Source organism: Periplaneta americana, chromosome 5 (assembly GCF_040183065.1).
Source record: "Periplaneta americana isolate PAMFEO1 chromosome 5, P.americana_PAMFEO1_priV1, whole genome shotgun sequence".
In the NCBI taxonomy this organism is placed as follows: domain Eukaryota; kingdom Metazoa; phylum Arthropoda; class Insecta; order Blattodea; family Blattidae; genus Periplaneta; species Periplaneta americana.
The window spans coordinates 167,036,973-167,060,335 of NC_091121.1; positions in this window are offsets into that span (position 1 = coordinate 167,036,973).

Sequence of the window (23,363 nt, forward strand, 5' to 3'; positions counted from 1 at the left end):
AATTTTAAACTCATTTATCTCATTAAATATCAGTCCTGTCAAAATTTTGTAAAGAATAAAACTTATCGGAAATCATTTGTAAAGAAACTTGTGTTATGTAACATTTTTCACAAAAATCAATAATAAGCGAGATATTTCGATTTATTTAATTCGGGCCCCCTTATAAGCCCCCCCTTTTTAATAAAATATTCTGAATGCCATATAGCCTAAAATCTAAGTTACAACGAACTTAATTTATATTCCAATTTTCATATAAATCGGTTCAGCCATTATCGCGTGAAAAGGTAACAAACATACAGACAGACAGGCAGACAGACAGATAGACAGACAGACAAACAAAAATTTCAGAAAAGCGATTTTCGGTTTCAGGATGGTTAATTATACATGTTAACACCAATTATTTTTGGAAAATCGAAAATTATCAGAAAAATTTTGGCTACAGATTTATTATTAATATATATATATATATATATATATATATATATATATATATATATATATATATATAACCATAAAGCAAGCGATTAACTCAATATAGCAATACAAAGCATGGTAAGCCAAGAATATGTAAGAAAAAGCGTCAGTAATGCATATCACATGTTATTCTTATATCATTAGTTAGGTATTCCGTTTTATGTAATAGTGACAGTATCAAAAACAGAACAAAACTCTTATAAAATGCGTATAGGAAGTGGAAAGGAAATATTCCTGTGTCGTTTCCAAGTACAATTCGAGCTCTTGGCACGGACAAACAAGGAGAAACCACAAGCACTAGCGAACAGCGAGACTAAAAGGAGGCTACCCAAGGAGAACCGCACGCACCATCCAAGTCTCCTCGACTACGAACAGATGATACCACCTTCTATCAATCCGTCTCCAGCAACGGTATTCAGGGGTGTACACACAAGTCACTTTTTACTTCTTATCGGTCCTGAATAGAGTATTTACTACTGCCCTTGGTGCTTTAACTTTAGGATGGTTTTGGCATATATTCTGTTTTATCGTGCGTTTTATCTTCAGTTCCTTTTACGCGATATAGATCCAAACGAACATGATATTCCCGCCCTAATTTAGGTCTGCCCAATGGTGTACCTTCAGTGGGTTTACCTGCTATAAAGAATTTTTGTGCGAATCGTGCGTATTTGCTTGTTTTCCGCACAGAACCAATACGCGGTAAGTGTGAAATACCACATTCAGTATTCCCAACGTAACACACATAACAATTTCCCTCTTCTTACCGCTTAAGCGCGACATTCATTTTACTGCTTTAGGCTTTTAACATATTATTTTTAGAGACGTTTAACATAGTAATAATTATAAATTGGAAACTTACCACTGCAATTTCACCTAAATTGCAATGTTAATTATTGTTTTTAAATATTTGCAAAAATTAAGTAAAGTTTACTACTCCAAGAAACTTATTGCATTCCTGATACAAATAACATTAAGGAAGCCGTGAAAAAATCAACGAGATTCCAGATGCCGATGTTACTACTGAAATATGTTATATAAATAATATTGTTAAAATATTAAACTGAAAAATAAATCATTACATAACCTTACCGTTTGTTTTTAAGTTCGCATTTATAGACTGGGGGAAAAAAAAGACAGACGTATATCACGGCTTGTTGGAGTATAGTAAACACAGAAAACATTTTACAGCAACAATGTTGAAGAAAGATATTTGGTGTTCCAAAGTTGGCGTCATTAAACAGAAACCAACATGGAGATTTCATTGCAACTAATTAGAAATTCGTCTTTCAGGTATGTAATAAACGATCTTCGCACAAAATAATGTACGATACACGAGCGGTATGTTTGTTTTCATGTTCTCGGAAATTAAAAAAGCTCAACTACGTTTCGCTTTTTCAATCTTTTCCTCGACCATGAAAATGTCAACATACCGCTCTTGTAACGTATATTACTATTATACATCTTGATTACACAACTTTTAACACAGTATCACTTCGGAATATGTATGGTAAGACTTTCCTGTGTTAAATTTCAACATACCTCGTTTACATGTTTCGACCTATTTATGGGTCATCTTCAGAACTGGTCGTTGTTGGTCTTGGCGCCACTTGTTCTGTTTCTTGTGAGGGTGTGTTCCTGTGGTATAGTGTAGAGTCAAAGAGTGTGTGTGTTTTGAAGTTGAGTTGTGTGTTGAGAATTTAGATGGGGTGTGTTTTTGTGTGTCTGTATATTTCATATACATATCAAATACATAGCACAGGAAAACGGATACAACCCTAACATAATAGACAACATAATACGTAAGACAAAACATAATCACAAAAAACATAAGAATACAACATAAACACAAGAACACAAAAAATACATCACACTAACATACGAAAACAAAAACACACACAAAATTGCAACCTAATTCCAGAAATTAAATTACAACATCGCATACAGAACAAATAGCACTCTACAAAAACATCTCAACACACAAACAACACAAACAAACAAATACAACCACACAGGCGTATACAAACTCAAATGTAACACCTGCAACAACTTCTACATAGGACAGACAGGCAGATCATTTCAAACACGTTACAAAAAACACATCACAGCCATAATAAAATTACAAAACACCTCCACATATGCAGAACACATCACAAATGCTAACCATATCCACAGAGACATCAACACAGATATGGAAATACTACACATACAACCAAAATGCCAGAAACTAAACACACTAGAACAATATGAAATATACAGACACACAAAAACACACCCCAACGAAATTCTCAACACACAACTCAACTTCAAAACACACACACTCTTTGACTCTACACTATACCACAGGGCCACATCCTCACAGGAAACAGAACAAGTGGCGCCAAGACCAACAACGACCAGTTCTGAAGATGACCCATAAATAGGTCGAAACATGTAAACGAGGTACGTTGAAATTTAACAGAGGAAAGTCTTACCATACATATTCCGAAGAATTTTTAATAAGAAAGCGTGACGTCACAAGATAAGAGTAGGCTAGTAAATACAGAAGACGAATTGCTAAGGAATATTTTTAAATTACATAAAATACGTCAATAATACAATTTTAAAATATCAGATAAAACGATCACTAAAGAAAAAATAACGAAAGAGACGCAATTAAAATTCCATAAAACATCAGCAGTACCAGTTTTAGGCCTACTCTACGGTTAATAATTTTATTTAGACCTATAGATCCAGGCAAAATATGGGAAATGCCTGTTATTATTTGGATGAGAAGCTTTTGCCATCCAGTCTGCTCTCAAAAAACCTGAAAGTTAGAATTTATAAAATAGTTATACTACCGATTGTTCTGTATGGTTGTGAAACTTAGACTCTCACTTTGAGAGAGGAACAGAGGTTAAGAGTGTTCGAGAATAAGATGCTTAGGAAAATATTTGGGTCTAAGAGAGATGAAGTTACAGAGGAATGGAGAAAGTTACACAACGCAGAACTGCATGCATTGCATTCTACACCTGACATAATTAGGAGTAAGCCTATTAAATCCAGACGTTTGAGATGGGCAGAGCATGTAGCACGTATGGGCGAATCCAGAAATGCATATAGAGTAATTGGGAGGCCCAGACGTAGATGGGAGGATAATATAAAAATGGAATTGAGGGAGGTGGGATATGATGGTAGAGACTGGATTATTCTTGCTCAGAACAGGGACCGAAGGCGAGCTTATGTGATTGCGGCAATGAACCTCCAAGTTCCTTAAAAGCCATTTGTAAGGAAGTAAGTCCATGAAAAACATAAATATGATATCTCAAGCCTGTATATATCAAGGGAAAAAAATAGGTTTTTGCCTAAATTCCGCTGTCTCTCTTTTCACGACTTTTTCAGCATACACAGTAATACTATTAACGTACAGAATGCCAGAAAATTATATGTTTGAATTTCTTGTTCTCTTTAGTGTAAAAAATTGAGTTCTTTTGCTCTTAATTCAGCTAAAGATGTGACGGTACTGACAAATTGTCTAATTATGAAGATTTATTGCATGTTATTTGGTAATATATTAATACTAGTGGCTTGTGCAGAAAATACTGCAAACTAAGTTCATTAGACTTTCAAATAAAAATGTTTCAGATTTATTTTCAATGAAAAATATCAGACTTTTGAAAGTTATTTTCTTCCATAATAATGAAACATACTCCCTCTGAATGGTTTTTTTATGTCAATCTATCCACCTTCTGGTTTTGAGTTTCAACGCGAAAACGCAAGTAACAATGTCAGGACGATCAGTGGGTTTTTCATGTGGAAGTAAAGCAATAGATATTTCAGGTCATTGCGGATTGTAGTCGAAAGTAAAAAAAAAAAGTCAGCTTTCCTATGCTTTCGAACAATAGACATGGCATCTTGGTATAGCTGCTGCATGTAGAGCTTGAAGCGTAGAGGGTAAAATAATTTTATCCTGCTGAGAGTTCTTGCTGAAATGATCGGGAGGCTACAACATTTTGTAGGCCTCTTATCTTATCAGGAAGTAATACCTTTTGGTCTTTCCTTAGGAACTATAATTTTTGCGCTCTCTCGAGTCATTACTGAAGAGAATAACGCTTATAAGTAGAATCAGAACAGTAAATTATTTTTAGTAAGTCTTGAAGTTTTTAGCAACCAATTGAATTTCTACTCTAAATATGTCAGCAATCCTGCAGGTCATGGCCTTCGTGAAATAGTCTATTGTTTATTGTAGTGTGTGTTTTATTTTATTCTGAAATGGAATTAGTTCTCAAAACTGACGAAAGATGGATTTTGGAAAATAGGAAAATTATATACGAAAACTAACTCTTCACTGAAAGTTACCATTTTACTGAAAATCCTTGGATGCAAAGCTTCAAAATGACGGGTCATTCATTAAAATCCGTTCAGCCTTTTCTCGTGATTTCCATTACCAGTTCAAAATATATCGCGATATTTCCTAGTGTACGTAAATGGATGAACTACTTTTCTTCCCTGCTATACCTAGTAAAATGATTTGTTTGTATTTTACGCCAGTGTCATCGAACTCCAGTTGTGGAAGGGGGTAGCAAACGGTTCCCAACCGTTAATCCAAAGGTATAATAATAATCCGTGGCGCTACAGCCCGTGAAGGGCCTAGCGGCTGCTGAACTCACGCCCACGCCCACATGCCGAAGCAGAGGTGGACGATCATCCAACCAGAATGGAGGTATCGTGTGGTTAGCACGATGATCCCCCCAGCCGTTATAGCTGGCATTCGCAACCGGATTTCGCTACCTATCGTAGCTCCCCAAGTGCATCACGATGCTGGGTGGGCACCGGTCCCATACACTGGCCGAAATTTCATGAGAAAGTTTCTTCTCCCATGAGGACTCGAACCGGCGCGCATTCCGTAACGCGAGTCCTAGGCGGGATGCCTTAGACCGCGACGCCACGGCGCGGGACTAATCCAAAGGTATAGCCAGGTTAATATTAGAAATGTTAGTAAAAATAAAATGATGTCCCTTTATAACAGAGAGTGTGGTGATACGGCATTCCAGCTTTCAATAAAATGTTAATGAATGTAGATTGCCAGATTAATTCTCAGAAATTATATTTCGGTTTTATTGGAATGTAGATCTGAATGCCATTCTTGACAGTGTAGAGGGAAAAAATTCTGTATCCCTTCCTGGGGATTAAATAGTAATTTTCTTCTAACGAAATATCATAAATTTTTCATCACTTATAATTAAATTACACTGTACGTATTTTAACGCAAATCTCCTTGGCACGAACTGCGTGCCAATCCTCGGCATAGCTTGCTTGATCCTGAGCACACAAATCCCCCATTTACACAAGACTCGTGCTTTGTTTTCCTCGGATAAACTTTGTTTCCAAAGCTTTGAGAGTGTTTCGCACACAAATTAGAATAAACAGATCCTTCAACTGGAAAAAAAATTCCTAAACTTGAAGTGTACACTGGAATGCAAGGTGTAAATGTTGTTTAAGTTGTTAAACTTTTCGTTATGTCATTTCGTAATAGTTTAAGAGAGTCGATGAAAGATTTTGAAGCCCTTTATTTCTTCTGTTTGATCTTCTCAGACCTAGTACAAAATCATCGTAATTAATTCAATGGTTTTTACATGTGAAAAGAGAAGTCTTCTGCTTGTTTCGACATGTTTGACTCTGTTCACAACATTAACTGCCCAGTAGGAACTTCTGCACACTGAAACCTTAGACATTCCATGCTTATGTGCTAACGCACGGATCTATATGCAACCAATGCAAAGCAATACAGTTCTCGTTTTGAGGTTAGGGCACAACTTTTCTCTGTTGGATGTGATGTCTCATATATGGATGAAATAATTTAAATACCGATATATTGATATTGCAATATATTGCAAACCTAATTTCGATAAACGATATATATTGTACAAAATATACCGCTATATCGAAACGATTATCGATATATCTCTCTTCCGTAAGCAAATTAATATATACTACCGCAAAACTTAACTCCAATCTAGATTATGTATGAAATGAGAGAGTGACTTTATTTCCAATACTTTTCGATTGCTGGTAAAATTCATGTTCTGGGAATAATAGGTTAATTACGTAGTAAAATAATGCTTACTTACTTACTTACTTGCTTACTTACTGGCTTTTAAGGAATCCGGAGGTTCATTGCCGCCCTCACATGAGCAAGACTAATCCAGTCTCTACCATCATATCCCACCTCCCTCAAATCCATTTTAATATTATCTTCCCATCTACGTCTCGGCCTCCCCAAAGGTCTTTTTCCCTCCGGCCTCCCAAATAACACTCTATATGCATTTCTGGATTCGCCCATACATGCTACATGTCGTGCCCATCTCTAACGTCTTGATTTTATGTTCCTAATTATGTCAGGTGAAGTATACAATGCGTGCAGCTCTGCATTGTATAACTTTCTCCAGTCTCCTGTAACTTCATCCCTCTTAGCCCCAAATATTTTTCTAAGAACCTTATTCTCAAATACCCTGTTCCTCTCTCAAAGTGAGAGTCCAAGTTTCACAACCATACAGAAGGACCGGTAATATAACTGTTTTATAAATTCTAACTTCCAGATTTTTTGACAGCAGACTAGATGACAAAAGCTTCTCAACCGAATAATAACAGGCATTTCCCATATTTATTCTGCGTTTAATTTCCTCCCGAGTGTCATTTATATTTGTTACTGTTGCTCCAAGATATTTGAATTTTTCCACCTCTTCGAAGGATAAATCTCCAATTTTTATAGTTCCATGTCGTACAATATTCTGGTCACGAGACATAATCATATACTGCAATCGAAAAGTATTGGAAATAAATTTGAATAAGGAACAAAAAAAAGTAACCTTCCCAGACAGGATTCGAACCACGAAAGTCTTAGTTACCAATCTATCGTGCTCTGGAGTGAACAAGGCTCTGAAATCAGCTACAAGGGACGGTCCGGTTTTTTTGCCACTACTTTACACTAACGCACAGGTAGACAAAACTCAAAGCGCCACCTCGCTCCATTTGTACTCCGTTGCAAATTAACTTCACTTCGTACTTACGTTGTTTCGGATCGTAAGATTGATATTAAATAATATAACACTCAATAAAATCGATGAGTTAATGGTGCATTTGCCAATTCCCTTTCTGAAGAGGATTCAATTGGACGAGACAATGTTTGTACAGTGTAAGACATCTCTGAGTAGGTTGACTCTTTTGACTGCATAACAAACCATTCATTGTCAGTGAGGGGGCGTGCAAAGACGAAAACGGCATCGTCATCCCACGTTTTCCATGTCGACTAGTATGAATGTAGAAGAGGTGGGAGTACGGATCTGTCTGCAATAGTCAGAATGGTGAGACTGTAAAATTTCAGGCTGCAACTAACGAGAGCGCGTAAATATTATCTGCGGTAGATAGAAGTCTGTTGCTATGTGTGGGCACGTACTATATGCCAATGGCCAGTGCAAGTTTAGCTCCTTCACTCATTCTAACAGGCAACTTCCACGCACACAATTTCGTTGTGTACTTAACGCGTTCCCGGCTGATTTATAATGTACGGACTATTCCATCTCAAATTGACCGAAATATAGAGAAAATTGATCTTGCAATTTTTAAATACAATGAAACTTTTTTTTGTACGTAGAGAACTGTGATACAGTGCTTTGTGCAAAGTTTGAGGCATCAGAACTTCATAGTGTTTAAATTAAAAATATTTAAATTTATCGCATTTTCATAAAATTAGCAACTTTAAACTGTTGTGGCTCCGAAACCCTTTCACCCAATGATCAAAATCATGGTTTATTTTGATGCTGAGAAATTAAAGTTTATATTGGCATGTAAACAGTTTTTCTTGCTTTTATGGAAATGGAGAAATTCAGATTTTTCTTCATTAAGACGCCTTTGACAACGAAAAAATATTTTAAAAATGTATGGTTAGATTCTGCATTGAAAGTACAAATAAACACGTATTTTTTACTGGTGCACCGTTGATAAGAAAGTAATGAAAATATCAAATAAAGAAAATAAATAGTACGCGCGTGAAGTAACCAGCTGACTGTGAGACGGGAGTTAGCCGATACAAGCAAGGCCAGGAGACAAACACGTGATGTTTCGTCTAGTAGCGCATAGCTGGGCTAGCTTCATCACAAGTTTTCATAAACACAGGAGTAAAATGACGCCCAACGATCGCTTATCTTCCGCTCTCGGCCAGTGCGTGCGGTACTGTGCCGTTCAAGTCTAGGCGTGTGAAAATAATTTATTTAATACTCTCGAAACTTATTGCCGAGCCACTAAGCAAACAATGCCGAAGTCCCTCTTAATAATGCAAGGTTTTTCTCAATATTTTTTTACATTTTTACAAATTGGCAAAGAGCCTAAAAGTAAGTAAAGCCAGATTATCTGTCTCTCTGTATATAATAAAAATAAGTATTACTTCTTAACATAACCTACCAAATGTCAGCTTCAAAATGAGCTCCCGTTCAATGTTCTGCAGTAAATGGTTCCAGAGTTCGGAGCGCTGAAAGAGGCTTGTTTTTATAAAATACGCTAAATTTGTCGCTCAATAGTACGAAAACCGTTTGACTTTCGATAGTATATTTTTGAAAATACACTGTCCTCAGCACCTTGTATAAATAGGGGAAAAAATTAGAGTATTAATAAAGTGCGAGTTTTTTACTGATCGATTTCATATTGAATAGCCCGTACGTAGCTACTTGAGTTCAACAACATCGAAAAAGCAAGACTAACAGCGCCTGCAAAGACAAAAACCCGCACGACAATGTTGTATACGTTTTGTCGTTGACGTAAAGACTGCTTGTGAGTGTTTCAAGACATCGGGTTTTCGGAAGTGATCAACTCTCGAACGTCAAGCAGCCTTCAATCGTCACAGTTGTGTATACCAGACTGAACTTTTATTGTTTAGCAACTGTTATATTGTATAAACAATCAAGTAGCCTATTTGAAATATCATCTCTACTTTTCAGTGTATAATAATCCGTACTCCAACCTTTATTTAATTACTAGGCCCTTATTAAAAGGCTAAGGATTTTCTTTTCGTATGTTTGAGACCAAGTGTACAATCTCAAGTAAAAAAAATATATTAACGCTTTATTTAATGTTATGTCCTATGTTTCTTAGAAATGCAAATTTATTTGAGAATTTTTTTTATAATAATAAGAAAGACACTCTTTCAGCTTTCCCAATAACGGGACTGTCTGATTGGACAAAGCATAACACACAGACTGAAAACAAAAACAGACCACAAAAGAGAAATGTGGGTAACGAACAAAAAAAAAGGGAAATTAAGTACAGAAAAAATAACAGCATACATATAACAGGCTTAAACATAGTAAGCAAACAGAATAGACGTTCAAACAAAAGTTCTTCCTTTTTAGGAAACAAAGTACAGGTGGTATTTTAAAATGGCAAGTGATCCTCTGATAGCAGTAAGGGAAACATCACGAATGAAGTCGTATACTATATAACCATAAGTAATATCATATAATACACTATCTACCAAAAAGTAATTGGGCACTGTTTTTGCCACTTTAGAACCTCGTGGAACCACCTCTTGTTGCTATAACAGCAGCCACCCTGTCAGGCATGCTCTCCACTAGTTTGTGTAGGATATCCACTGGAATGCGTCGCCATTCCTCTTGCAACATGGCACTCAGTTGGACAATGGAAGTAGGCCGCATCTCCCGAGACCTCAATCGCCGGTCCAATTTGTCCCAAACGTGCTCAATGGGGTTGAGATCAGGACTCTGTGCAGGCCAGTCCAACCGGTGAACATTATTGTCTGCATACCACTGCATAGTAGCCACCGAAACATGGGGCGCTTCGATCTCTGTTGGTTTTGTTATAATTCTTGTAATCAATTTAAGCTTGAGCTTGTTCTTCTTTATATTAATTCCTCTTTTTTTACAGTTTCTGCATATCCTTTTCTCTTTCTTGCGGTGACGGAACCGAGTAAAAAAAATCATGAGCCAGTCAGTCTCTTCATTTTCAGGAGCCACCACATTTCATCCAGATATGGAATAAGGAAACCATTCGAGCTAAGATAAAAATACATTTACTGAAATATATGAAACAATGTTAAATACCTATAGGTCTATAATTCGATGGTGTTCGGGTAAAGGATGTTAAATAATTATCTATGCAAATGGAGTAGTAGTATTATTTAGTATTTATTTATTTAACCTGGTAGAGATAAGGCCGTCATGCCTTCTCTGTCCTCTACCAGGAGATTCCAACTATAATATGAAGAATAAAATTACAATTAGTATTAAATTTACAATTACAATTACAATAAAAATCAAAGTACGAAAAGATTACCTGACTAATGAAAGCTAGATAATTTATAATAGAAAAACAAAGAATATTTTACATTTACTGAATTACAAATTAAACCTAGAATAACAAAATTGTATAGTGCTGAAATTATCGGATATTGAAATATTTTGTGATAGATTAAGGAAACTATTTACAAGAAATCAATTTCTGATCAAGTGGCTAGTAAGTTTGCGTTTGAATTCAATTTTATTTCGACAGTCCCTGATGCTAGCAGGTAACGAATTCCAGAGTCTTGGCAGGGCTATTGTGAAATAGGATGAGTATGAGGAGGTGCGATGGGATGGTATGGTTAGTATTGTTTCATGACGAGAGCGTGTGTTCAGATTATGGTGGGAAGAATGGTAAGTGAAGCGAGACGACAGGTACGAAGGAATAGAAGAGTTCAAGATTTCGAAGAGAAGGAGAAGTGAATGTAAATGTCTTTTCTTATCTAGTTTAAGCTTCTATTGCTTCCAGAGATGGGGTAATATGATCATATTTACGAACATTGCTTACGAAACGTACACACAAATCATGAGCACGTCGAAATTTCGTTTTGTTGTCGCTGGAGATGTCAGTCAATAAAATGTCAGCATAGTCAAAATAGGGAAATACAAGTGTCTGCACAAGGAACTTATTTAAGAAAGAGGAGTTTTGTTCCCCAGGTGAATACAAAAGTTAAATTTTATAAATGGGTGTGCAAAAAAAAATAATAATACCAGCATTTGAAGTGTCTTATGTGTGAAGAAAATTACACTGGTAAACAAGATTTTGCTTATCATTGTTTTTTGATCATTACTTACAGATTTCGACATGCTGAACATGAATCCGTTAATGGTTTTGTCGTAGTGTCAATATTTTGGATTATATCGGGATATTTTATTTCTCAGAATACTGGTTTAGCAATATGTACATGTAAGTATTTATGTTGATATCCGCTAGGTGGCAACATGGCTCTGGCGTATAAATATCTGCTGGTGACGCTCAGTCACGATAGTAGGTTCGTTATCTTTGCAGTCGTATGTATCCTTGTGTTTAGTAGTTCTTTACATCATGTCTACAGGGCGGAAGTGCAAATTATAGGCAGACACTTTCTGCTATGTATGTGGATATTACATTGGACCAAAGCAAGTTAAATACACCACTGTGCCTGGAACAAAGTTCTGTAAGGCATACAATGCGTGGCCGTAGGTGACCTTGACAAGGCAGTTAATGCAACATCTGGAGCCGGATGACAAACCCAAACGAGTAGAATTCGCCAATACGATGCTAGACCGTCTCGGCGCTGATCCTGACTTTAGAGGACCAATCACTTGGCCCCCGAGATCTCCGGATTTAACACTGCTCGATTTCTTTCTCTGGAGCTACGTCAAAGATAAAGTGTACGCCATCCCAGTCAGAGACCTTCGTGATCTTCGGGAGCGCATCATAGAGGCTATTGAGAGCATTCCAGGAGACATGCTCCAACATGCTTGGCAAGAAATCGTTCATCGCCTCGATATCATCACAGTGACAGCTGGAGCTCCCGTAGAGATACGGTGATGTGCATATCGAAACTTGTTGAGTTTTCCTTTCATATAAACGTTACTGTAGGTTTCTATCTTCAACCGTTTACCAGTCACATACAATTGAAATTAGGTACATTTGAGCGGTCCACCCTGTATATTTTCTAAGTTATTCTAGGTCATAGGAGTTAACTATTTTGCATTCCTGTATTGTATTTGTGTATTTACATGTCACTCGTGATTTATTGAAGTAGTGTTAATGACTGTCCTAGGTTTGAAACTGTTTTCATACAATGTTACAAATAAATATCATTTACTGTGTTAATCAAATTTAAATTGCTTACATCATCCAAACTGTTGAAACTACAGAAAAACTGATGTGATATTCGTGATCAGCGGGTCAGAGTTATTGGCATAACCCTAAAAAATCAACATAAGCAAAACATTTATTGGAATTTTTATATGTTAAAAATTAACTAATTTACTGCTTTAATCAAATATAAATTGCTTATATCATCCAAACCGTTGACACTATAAAAACACTGATGTGATATTCGTGATCAGCGGGTCAGAGTTATTTATAAACCACTAAAAAATCAATATAAGCAGAAAGTTGATTAAAATTTGTTTACCAGTGTTATTTGCATTAAGCTTCCGAAGTTCAATTTTCATTTATCTCAAAACTTATTTTTATCACTTATCTCCCTTTACTCAAACAGCGTCGAATTTATTTATTTATTTATTTATTTATTTATTTATTTATTTATTTATTTATTTATTTATTTATTTATTTACTTATTTATTTATTCTGGTGTAGTTAAGGCCATCAGGCCTTCTCTTCCACAATACCAGGAATACAAATACAATAATAGAAATAAACAGAAAAAAATACACTATAATATACAAAGTAAAGCTACAAAAGAAATAAAGAGAGAGAAAAAAACACTATAAACAAAGTAAAGCCACACAAAAATATATACAGGTTGCAGTCACACAAACTTCAAATGAGTTAGTCTTAATTTTAAGATTTGAAATTACATCCAAGTCAAAGTGTATTTTACGTGCTTTAGAAACTGCTCGTTTTCAGATTTAGATACATAAAAAGTGAAGTCTTAAATCGCAACCTCCCCGTGGGTTACAATAAACTCTTCGAAGTATTTTAAGAGACATAATTTAAGAGGTATATTGGTCCGACAAGTTAGCATATAAATGAAATAAGTATAATAATCTTTCAATAAGTGTTTTATTAACCTAAGAAATAATACAAAAGTTACATTAGGTCATTACATAATCAAACATTACTAGCGCTTTCGCCAATTAATGGCATCTTCAGGTCTAGTAACATATAGAGATCCTATGAGCATAAAGACAGAAGTAGAATGGAAAAATAATAAAATACGATAAATTGCATGATGTGAAAGTGGAGAAGATGGATTAAAACAGTATTATAATTAATAACTGTACAATCACAAAGTAATGAAGTAATAATCACTTAAAAGCGTGGTGGTTGTAGTGATTAATCTTCATATAGATTCCAAATATTAAAATGCAAAAACCATACATTAAATCAGCCGTGGTGAAAATATGATCGTACGCCTAGCCACTGTGTAACCTGCAACGTGCATAGTACCTATGGAGGGAGGCGGACACCCGAAGGGGAAGTGAAGCAACTGTCTGATTAATTAACGGATTTTCATTTTCCTTATGTCAAGCACTTAAATGTAATTTTATACAGTATAAGGTTACAAACTAATGTTTAGTACGTGTAACGAAGAAAGAAATGAATAAGAAAACATAGGATATATTATCACAACCTAAAATTAAATGTCTTCAGAATGTCTCTGCGACAGAGTTTCAAAATCAGGAATTATGTCACTTGCTGCCAGTTGTAGTTGATCACGAAGGTATTTGTCTGTCAGTCGTGATCTAAATTTGGTGTTTACTATTTTCATTGTTGAAAATAATTTTTCACAAACGTAAGTTGTAGCGAACATGGCTTCCACAGAGCAAGCGAAAGAACGAAGCTTCGGATATTTATTTTTCTGGCAAAGATTTGAAACGTTCAACATTTGTCAAGTCCTTATATCTAGCTTTCATTTAACATCACATTGTAAATCTGTGAGCTAACCGCATTATTCGTATATCTGCTGAAGAAAGGTCGACTTACAGAGATGATGATGATGACGATAATAATAATAATAATAATAATAATAATAATAATAATAATACTTAACCTTTTAATGTTTCATGAGTGACATGTAGCATATTGCCGTTTTATGTTATACAACCGTTTCCTCGTAATACTTGTGAACAAATCATACATTTAATATTCTCACCATATTGGCAGCAAAAAAATTCGACCTTCCATCCTACTTGAAACTTTCGTTTTTGTAGAGGTACATGGTTTCGAGAGAGACATTGCGACGATACGCCACTCGCAGGTCAGAGACAAGTACAAATGGAACGGAGTTTGACTCCATTGAGTGAGAGGGTGGGGTTTGGGGAAATAGGAAGCAAGAGAAATGCATAGCTATCATTTTGAGCCACAATGTGCTCGTGAGTCACATTTTCGCCACGGCTACATTATATGGAAGACTAGAAGAACGTGTGTGCAGCATGGATGCATTAAAATAACACAGTTAAAACGGGTAAAGTATTGCAGCAGTCATCACGACGCAAAATATGGGTAGCATGTTAAGAATAAAATTGAAGCCGTGGAAAGAACCGATGCTTCATGGCCAGGTGCGTGATGTAGTCGAAGTACATTATGTATATTATGCGTAGGAATGGACTCATTTACACTGTTAGAGTTTATTGCGTATTGCGGAAGCATTTCCAAAGCGACGGAAGTCGAATGACGTCAGCGTAACAAAACATTTTTACTAACGTGTGTCGAATATTGATGTAAAGCTTTGGTTTTTCTGAACCGACGCGACGCATGCTAGGCCCGGCTCGTACAAATCCGGACTACACGAGAGATAGTGAGTGGTGACCTTGCAGCTACACAAACCACTCACTATCTCTTGTGTAGTCCGCATTTGTGCGAGGCGGGCCTCGCACCTAGCATGCGTCGGTTCAGGAAAACTAAGGCCCCGTTGCAGAAACCCTGATCAGATATGATTGACGGTCAAGGAGGATTTGATTGGCCATCAGTTTATGTCTGTTGCAGAAAGAACAATCAGTCTTTGATCAGAGATCAGTCTTCCATCAGATTTGATCAACAGATTTTTGTTGGTTAAATGGCTGATCATTGATCAATTATTTATGTTCTGTTTATAGTGCAGTTACTGTAATTTATGTAGTAGTTAGACCTATAGCGTAATAATATTGTTTTCTACACAATGGATTTTGTGATGAAATTTTCGAACAATATGAAGAATTATTATTAAGAAGAAGGCATTTCCGTGATGACATGAAATGTTTTTTATGTATAGTGACAGAGAATTTGATAAAAGACAAATTAAGTAAGGATTTGTGTGTGTCGTTACTTTATAAAATTGAAACAAATATATGCAGAAGCAATCTTTAATTGCTGAGGTGTTCTTTCAACCTCATATGTAGTTTCATTAAATTCTGAAGCAATTTTCTTCCAGACCTCCTCTTTCTGCTTCACCCAAACACTATCCGTCTTCTTATTTTCAATTATAAGTAAGGAGCGGATTCCAATGCAATTAAATATTTTTCCTGTTTGTGATAAAACGCAATCAACAAAGTTAAAAATTCCGAAGTTTCAAGTTTAAAACTCGAATTTTATTTCACATAAAACACATATTTTCACAAAAAATTTATGTAAATATATATTTTCAGGAAATCTATTATAAACACATAAATCTCGGGGTTTTTTTTACTTAAATAACTTTTTTACAAGAACTTTTAAATATTTTAAAACTAAATCAATTATATCAATCATAAATACGTTATCTTTTTAAGAATTCTAGGTTGTTTCGTGTTTCTATGGGCTGTGTGGTGTATCCGTGATCCATTTTTGTAATAGTATCGCCTCAAGTTCTGAGAACTGAAGACGTGTGTATACTAGCCTCTTAAGATGCCTAAAATCAAATCGAGTTTAAGATCGCAATATGTAAGATGAATTTAAAAATATTTTTACTACCGACGGAAAAGTGTTATTTTGCCAACCATGTAGTAAATCAGTAAGTGCATATCAGAGCTCTCAGGTAACCCAACATTTGTCTGGAAACAAGCACATTGCAGCGGCTTCACGTGTGCATTCACGGCAAAACAGTGGATATAAAAAAAATGTGTAAAGTTGCTCAAGTATTGGAGGGTGTGCCTGTAGGTGAAATTGACGGTGTAGGTGTTTGTGACATTCCTCTCTATAAATATGCATGTCTGACGTCCTGTGATGTGGAAAGATCATTTTCACAGTATAAGTCGTTGTTCAGAGATAATGGGCATGCATTTGTGATGGAGAATTTGGAAATGATCTTTGTTGTTCACTGCAATTCTCGGACAACTACTAGCAACTGAAACTCCAGTGTGATTGGTGAGTACCTAGTAACATTTTTTTTCAAGCTAGGTAAAGTATTTTTGTAATATTTAAAAAAAATATATATATATATTTTTTTATTTTTAGCAAATATTTTCGTACTTTTTAGCACATAAAAATAAATATACTTCAATTTTTAGCACATAAAAATCTGCTCCCTAATTATAAGCATAAAGCTATGATGTTTAATGACAGGACCCTATCATTATCCTAAAAATTTGGCCCCCTCACGTTTTTTGTTTCCTTCGTTTCTTTCACTATATTGAAGTATATACAAATAGAATCCGCTTATTTCCTTTCTACAAAAAGCAACAAAACAGCAAAGCATTCACTTGTTTTCCTAATCACCGCCCACCTGATACATTCGTTTCCCGACTCCTAAAGAGCATCAAAGTGGCTGTGATTGCTAAATAGCGTTGTCGTCAAATGCATTTCTTTTTCAAATCAGCAATTAGTAAAATGAGACAAGTAGGTTGAAGATTCAAGTTCGTGCAACGCAATGAACGATCAAATAAATCAGTCATCAACTGATTAACGATCAGGGACTGATTTGATTTGCGTTTCTGCAACCGGGCCTAAGGCTTTACATGTCAAAATGGTGTCTTTGAAACTTGATGGCTGTCATATCATGTGAAATATTTAATGACTGTTGAGTAGAAGTTATTCAATCACATTAGCAAACATGACATAATATTGCAAGGGTATTATAGCTCATAGATATCAGGCCTTCTAAAACACTTCCGAGATGGACAGAGTTGATACATGTGCTCATTTGTCAATCTGCACATGTAGCTCAGAGTTACGCATCACGTTACCTAATTTGTATTCATGCAGAACAGGGGTCAGCAGATTGGGAGGTTTATTCCTCAAGACACTAGAGCAGGCATGTCAATATTGATGCCCACAGCAGCAAGCGCGCGCTTTAGAGCCCAGGAGAGCCTGAGCGCTTTACAGCGGAAAGAAAAGAGACAGACGAAAGAGGTGGTATATGCCGATTGGTCGAGCTATATACAGGGATGGTCAGCACTGATTCAATAGATAAAGGGAAGAGAACTTAATAAAACTGTATCCATGGTAATTTTTAGATTTGCCTGAGAAGTATAAGTGCATTATAAGAATGTAAGTTTTAATTTTAATGTTCATTTTTCACAAGTTTGATTTTTTTATGCGAAAGAAATATTTTCTCAACTTTTCGTATAGAAAAGTAAAATTTTCAGGTATAGGCCTATTTATTTAGTAGCCTTACAGAATGTTTTCGTAAACCTAATATACCGTATATACGTATTACTGAAGATAGTGTATTGAAAATTTTAAAAATATTCGCATGGAAATTGTTTGTAAGGAAATTAATTAACAAAGCAAATACTGTTACATCATAAGCAAAAGATACGTGCCCATGTGTTGTAAAAATGTCAGCTCTATAGCTTCAGCAGATTTCGAGAAAATAATTTAATATTCTGATGATAGGAAGTTGCTCAGAAATATCACCTTAAAAGCATAATGCGATAAGAGTTTTGTTATGTAATATTAGTTACATTTAAAACAGATACAGTACCTAAGTAACTTTGCTTTGTACTGTAATATTTTTTTGATAAGTTTATTGATTAATTTTGTAAGGCTAAAGATACCATCAATATAAATTCCAACTTATCATGTCATACTCAATCTCTTTCTTTGGAATATCACTTTCTTTATGAATGATGTGTTTCATCCCCTTAATACAGTATAATATTATACTACTATGGAATTTAAGTGAATATTCCTTCATAACCCTTTATTATGATATTAAGATTTAAAAGACAAGTGCAATATTAAGAAATCAGTGTTAGTACTTTTGTTTTACAGACAATATAGATGATATTAAACAGAAAGAAGCCATATAAAAATAACGACATAGAATTTCACGTTCCGATTGAAGTTTGTGCACCACTGTTTTCTTAATCCAACAGGTTGCTTATTCATATACACAACCCTCCCTCTTTCCATACTTGGCGCTTGCTGCCCGCGCACGACGTCAAGGTCAGAAAAATGCGCTTGCTTTGACATCACTGCACTATAGGCTATTTCGCATGAAACTACATAATCACAACTGAATATTCTTCTTTGTACAGCGAAATGCCGCACTGGACTCGTTCACCATTGCTTTTTATAGCAGGATTTAAAATTCCGAATACTGCAGCAGAATAATTAGCATAATAATTACATTCACTTCAAGAAAGCGCCTTCATTATTCTCTTGATAAATTGTTCACGAAAGCTCAGATGGAATCAGCTAACTGTAAGGAATGCAAGAACTGTTGTAAATTGAAGTTCTTATGTGATTATATCTCTATATCGTTGGAAATTTTTGTGTTGAAAAGGTAACATGATTTTTTTTTCCTTATTACAGAAACGACTAAAGCAGACTTCAGTAGCTAAGACATGCAACTTTACCGTATAAGTTACGTTGGAAGCTATGGTCTTTGGTCGAATTCTCCCTTGGGCATGAACGCATGATGCTTGTCCATTGTATTTGTGTCGTTAATATTGTTGCTATTACTATAATAATTGTTGATAATTGTTGATATGATAATAGAATATCTTGTTAATATAATTATTTATCTTGTTTATACAAACTTTTCACATGCCTTTTAAGTGGAGACTCAAGTCGTATTTACTTTACACCATGATTAGTCCCTCCATCTATCCGTCTAAAAAAATCACCATAACATATTTATGATGCAATCTTGAATCAGTATGAGAAAAGTCCACACCTGTGGAGTAACGGTCAGCGCGTCTGGCTGCGAAACCAGGTGGCCCGGGTTCGAATCCCGGTCGGGGCAATTTACTTGCTTGAGGTTTTTTCCGGGGTTTTCCCTCAACCCAATACGAGCAAATAATGCTGGGTAACTTTCGGTGCTGGACCCCGGACTCATTTCACCGGCATTATCACCTTCATATCATTCAGACGCTAAATAACCTAGATGTTGATACAGCGTCGTAAAATAACCCAATAAAATAAAAAAAGTATGAGAAATACTGTCGGAATTTTTAGTATGAGTTTGTATTAACAAAATAATAATTAATATCAACTACAACCGATTAATTTTAATCGACTCGATTATTCGATTAAATATTTCTGATCGATTAATCTTATAACAGAAATTGATCGATTAATCAATTGAATCCCACAACACTAGTATTTACGTATCAGTATTTGTTTCTTTCTTCCAATGCTTCGTGACACAATATACTGTAATTGAAGTAGGCCTACAGTACATATTGTTTTTCCCTATAATAATATAATGTAGGCCTATTATTTACTGTGAAGTACTGTTAATTCATAAATAAACAGTCATAAAATCATAATAATTGTATATCACAAATATTTTAATTTTCAAACAGTAGTTGTGTCTTATTGCTATATAAAATCCTTACAATTTATTTACTTCTGATGATTCATTATTGTGTATTACGTATCTCATCATTTATAACATAAATTGTATCATTTGTTTAACTGTCACTTTTCCCACAACTACAATCCCTTCCTTAAGTCTTGGTTTTTCTGAATAGGCGCATGCGAGGTGCGAGGCAGACAAATCCGGACTACACGAGAGACAGTGAGTGGTTCCTATAGCTGCGAGGTGCGTTCTGTATTTGTATGCAATTTTAATAGACTCAGCGCAGATACGGTGTCCTTAGTGGCCTGCCCGAGATAAACCCTGCGGTAGTGGTCGTGTCTCGCCACTTGTGGCTGCGTTCACCACCGTTTATCTCGCGCAAACGTAGCCACTCGCGTCCGCCACGTCATTCCTAGAGTCACACCCACTATCTCACATATTAATTTATTTAATGTTGTCAAACTCATTCGAAAATAATTAAAAAAAATTATTTTCGTACCTCATTAGCTCTTCGAAAAGCGCAGCAAAATGGTCATGTTCGCTGCAAGTTCTCAATATTATAATTAAGGAGCCGATTTCTATGTAATTAAATGTTATTTTTGCGTGTGATAAAACACAATTAACAAAGTTAAAAATTCCGAACATGAAGTTTCAAGTTTAAAACCCGAATTTTATTTCACATAAAAATACATATTTTCACAAAAAAATTATGTAAATACATATTTTAGGAAATCTATTATAAACACATAAATCTTGGATTTTTTTTACTTAAGAAATTTTTTACAAGAACTTTTAAACATTTTAAAACTAAATCAATTATGCCACTCAGAAGTACGTTATCTTTTTAAGAATTTTTGGTTGCTTCGTGTTTCTAAGCGCTGTGTGGTGTATCCGTGATTCATTTTTGTAATAGTATCGCCTCAAGTTCTGAGAACTGCTAGGCAGCATATCAATGTTATTATTAGAGAATAAATTAACATGGACAAGGAGGAGAGATTTTGCAACACATAATTAGGAATGTTTATTGTTGTTGAAGATGATTTCATTCCACACGTTGTTTGTGAAACACAACAGATAAGAGCTCGGGTATGAACATCATTTAATTTAAACAAATCTCTCGCCTCTCGCTCATGTCCATCAAGTAAGGCAATACGTCTTGTTGTGATTCCCTGTTATCGGGCTTCGACAATCGATATCCTTCAAGATATTCTGAAAGATGATTATTTAAAAAACGATTTGGCTTTCCTATTAGCAAATCTAAGCTTTTTGTGTGATACCATAAAAAACTCGAAACATCCAAAAACCTGTTGCCTGAAACAGGGAGGTGCGTGCCGTAGAAATTAAACTAGACTCTCTACCAGGTTCAGAAGTACAAGTACTAAGGGACAAATTCCAGAATGTGTTTGGGAAAAACAGTGGACATAAAAAAATGTGTAAAGTTGGTCAAGTATTGTAGGGTGTGCCTGTAGGTGAAACTGACGGCGTTTGTGTTTATGACATTCCTCTTTTTAATTATGCACGTCTGACGTCCTGTGATGTGGAAAGATCGTTTTCACATTATAAGTCGTTGTTCAGAGATAATCGGCATGCATTTGTGATTGAGAATTTGGAGATGAGCTTTGTTGTTCCCTGCAATTCTCGGCCAACTACTAGCACTCAAGTGTGGTTGGTGAGTACCTAGTAACATTTTTTTTTCCAAGCTAAGTAAGGTATTTTTGTCACATAAAAAATATATATAATATTTTTATTTTTAGCAAATATTTTTGTACTTTTTAGCACATAAAAAATAAATATATTTAAATTTTTAGCACATAAAAATCCGCTCCCTAATTATAATATGTACCCAAAAATGGCGCTGTCTATGTCGTCGTTTACGTCGGCGTTATATTACACTGAACAACAAATTTTTACTTTTTGTCTTGCCTCGAAATAAAAATAAGTGATTGTTACTAATATATGTGCCCTAAATCTGAATTTTAAATCCAAATTGCCCCATCACGTACCGTTTTCCGGGGAAAATGAATTGAATTTTTTATGACAGAACTTGAATATTTTTAATTTTTCACTGCTGCTGATAAAATTACAACACACTAGGGATTCAAAATTCCTCATAATACTTGAAAAATGTGTACTGGATACAAAAATCATAGGACTCGCGTTTCGGAATGCGCGCTGGTTCGAGTTCTCATGGAGGAAGAAATTTTCTCATGGAATTTCGGCCAGTGTATGGGATCGGTGCCCACCCAGCATCGTGATGCACTTGGGGAGCTACGATAGGTAGCGAAATCCGGTTGCGAAAACCAGCTATAACGGCTGGGGGGGGATCATCGTGCTAACCACACGATACCTCCATTCTGGTTGGATGATCGTCCACCTCTGCTTCGGCATGTGGGCGTGAGGCCAGCAGCCGGCCTGGTCGGTCTAGGCCCTTCACGGGCTGTAGCGTAACGGACGGATACAAAAATGATGTTACATAGGGAAAACGTAACAAAAATAAAATATTTCATGCATATAATGAGAAATCTCGGAATTTGAACTTCCATTTAAAACTATTTTCTGGATGATTTCTGTTCATAAGTAGACCCGGGATCGTATTTTACAAGGAACCAACAATAGTCTGCAAGCATGCTGGATGATGATCTTTCTTTATATCGCCTTTCCATTTCAGATATTTTTTTATGAAATCTTTCCCCATGCTCGTCGCTTACCACACGAAGTTAGGAGGAAAGAAATCCAAATTATAATGTAAAAAGTGTATTTTGAGAGACATATTACACTCCATTTTATCATATGCACTTAACATGGTTCCTACAACAAGTTCTATGTAGTTCTCTGCCCTAGAATTTCCAAGGAAATTTGAGCAAACATCTTTGAAAGCGGGCCATGCCATTCTTTCTGTAACGGAAAATTTTTCCTCAAACAAAGGGTCAGCCATAACTTTGTGAATTTGTGGACCGACGAAATTCCCCTCTTTTAATTTGTCTTCACTCAAACTGGTAAACTTTTTCTTTAAATACTTAAAAAACACAGCCTTATTTATTCACTGCATAGACCTCACTTTGAACTGTTATGAAATTTACTTAATAGAAGGGACCAATATCTGTTTATTTGTATGTATGTATGTATGTATGTATGTATGTATGTATGTATGTATTCACACTGCAAATGGGTATATACCCGG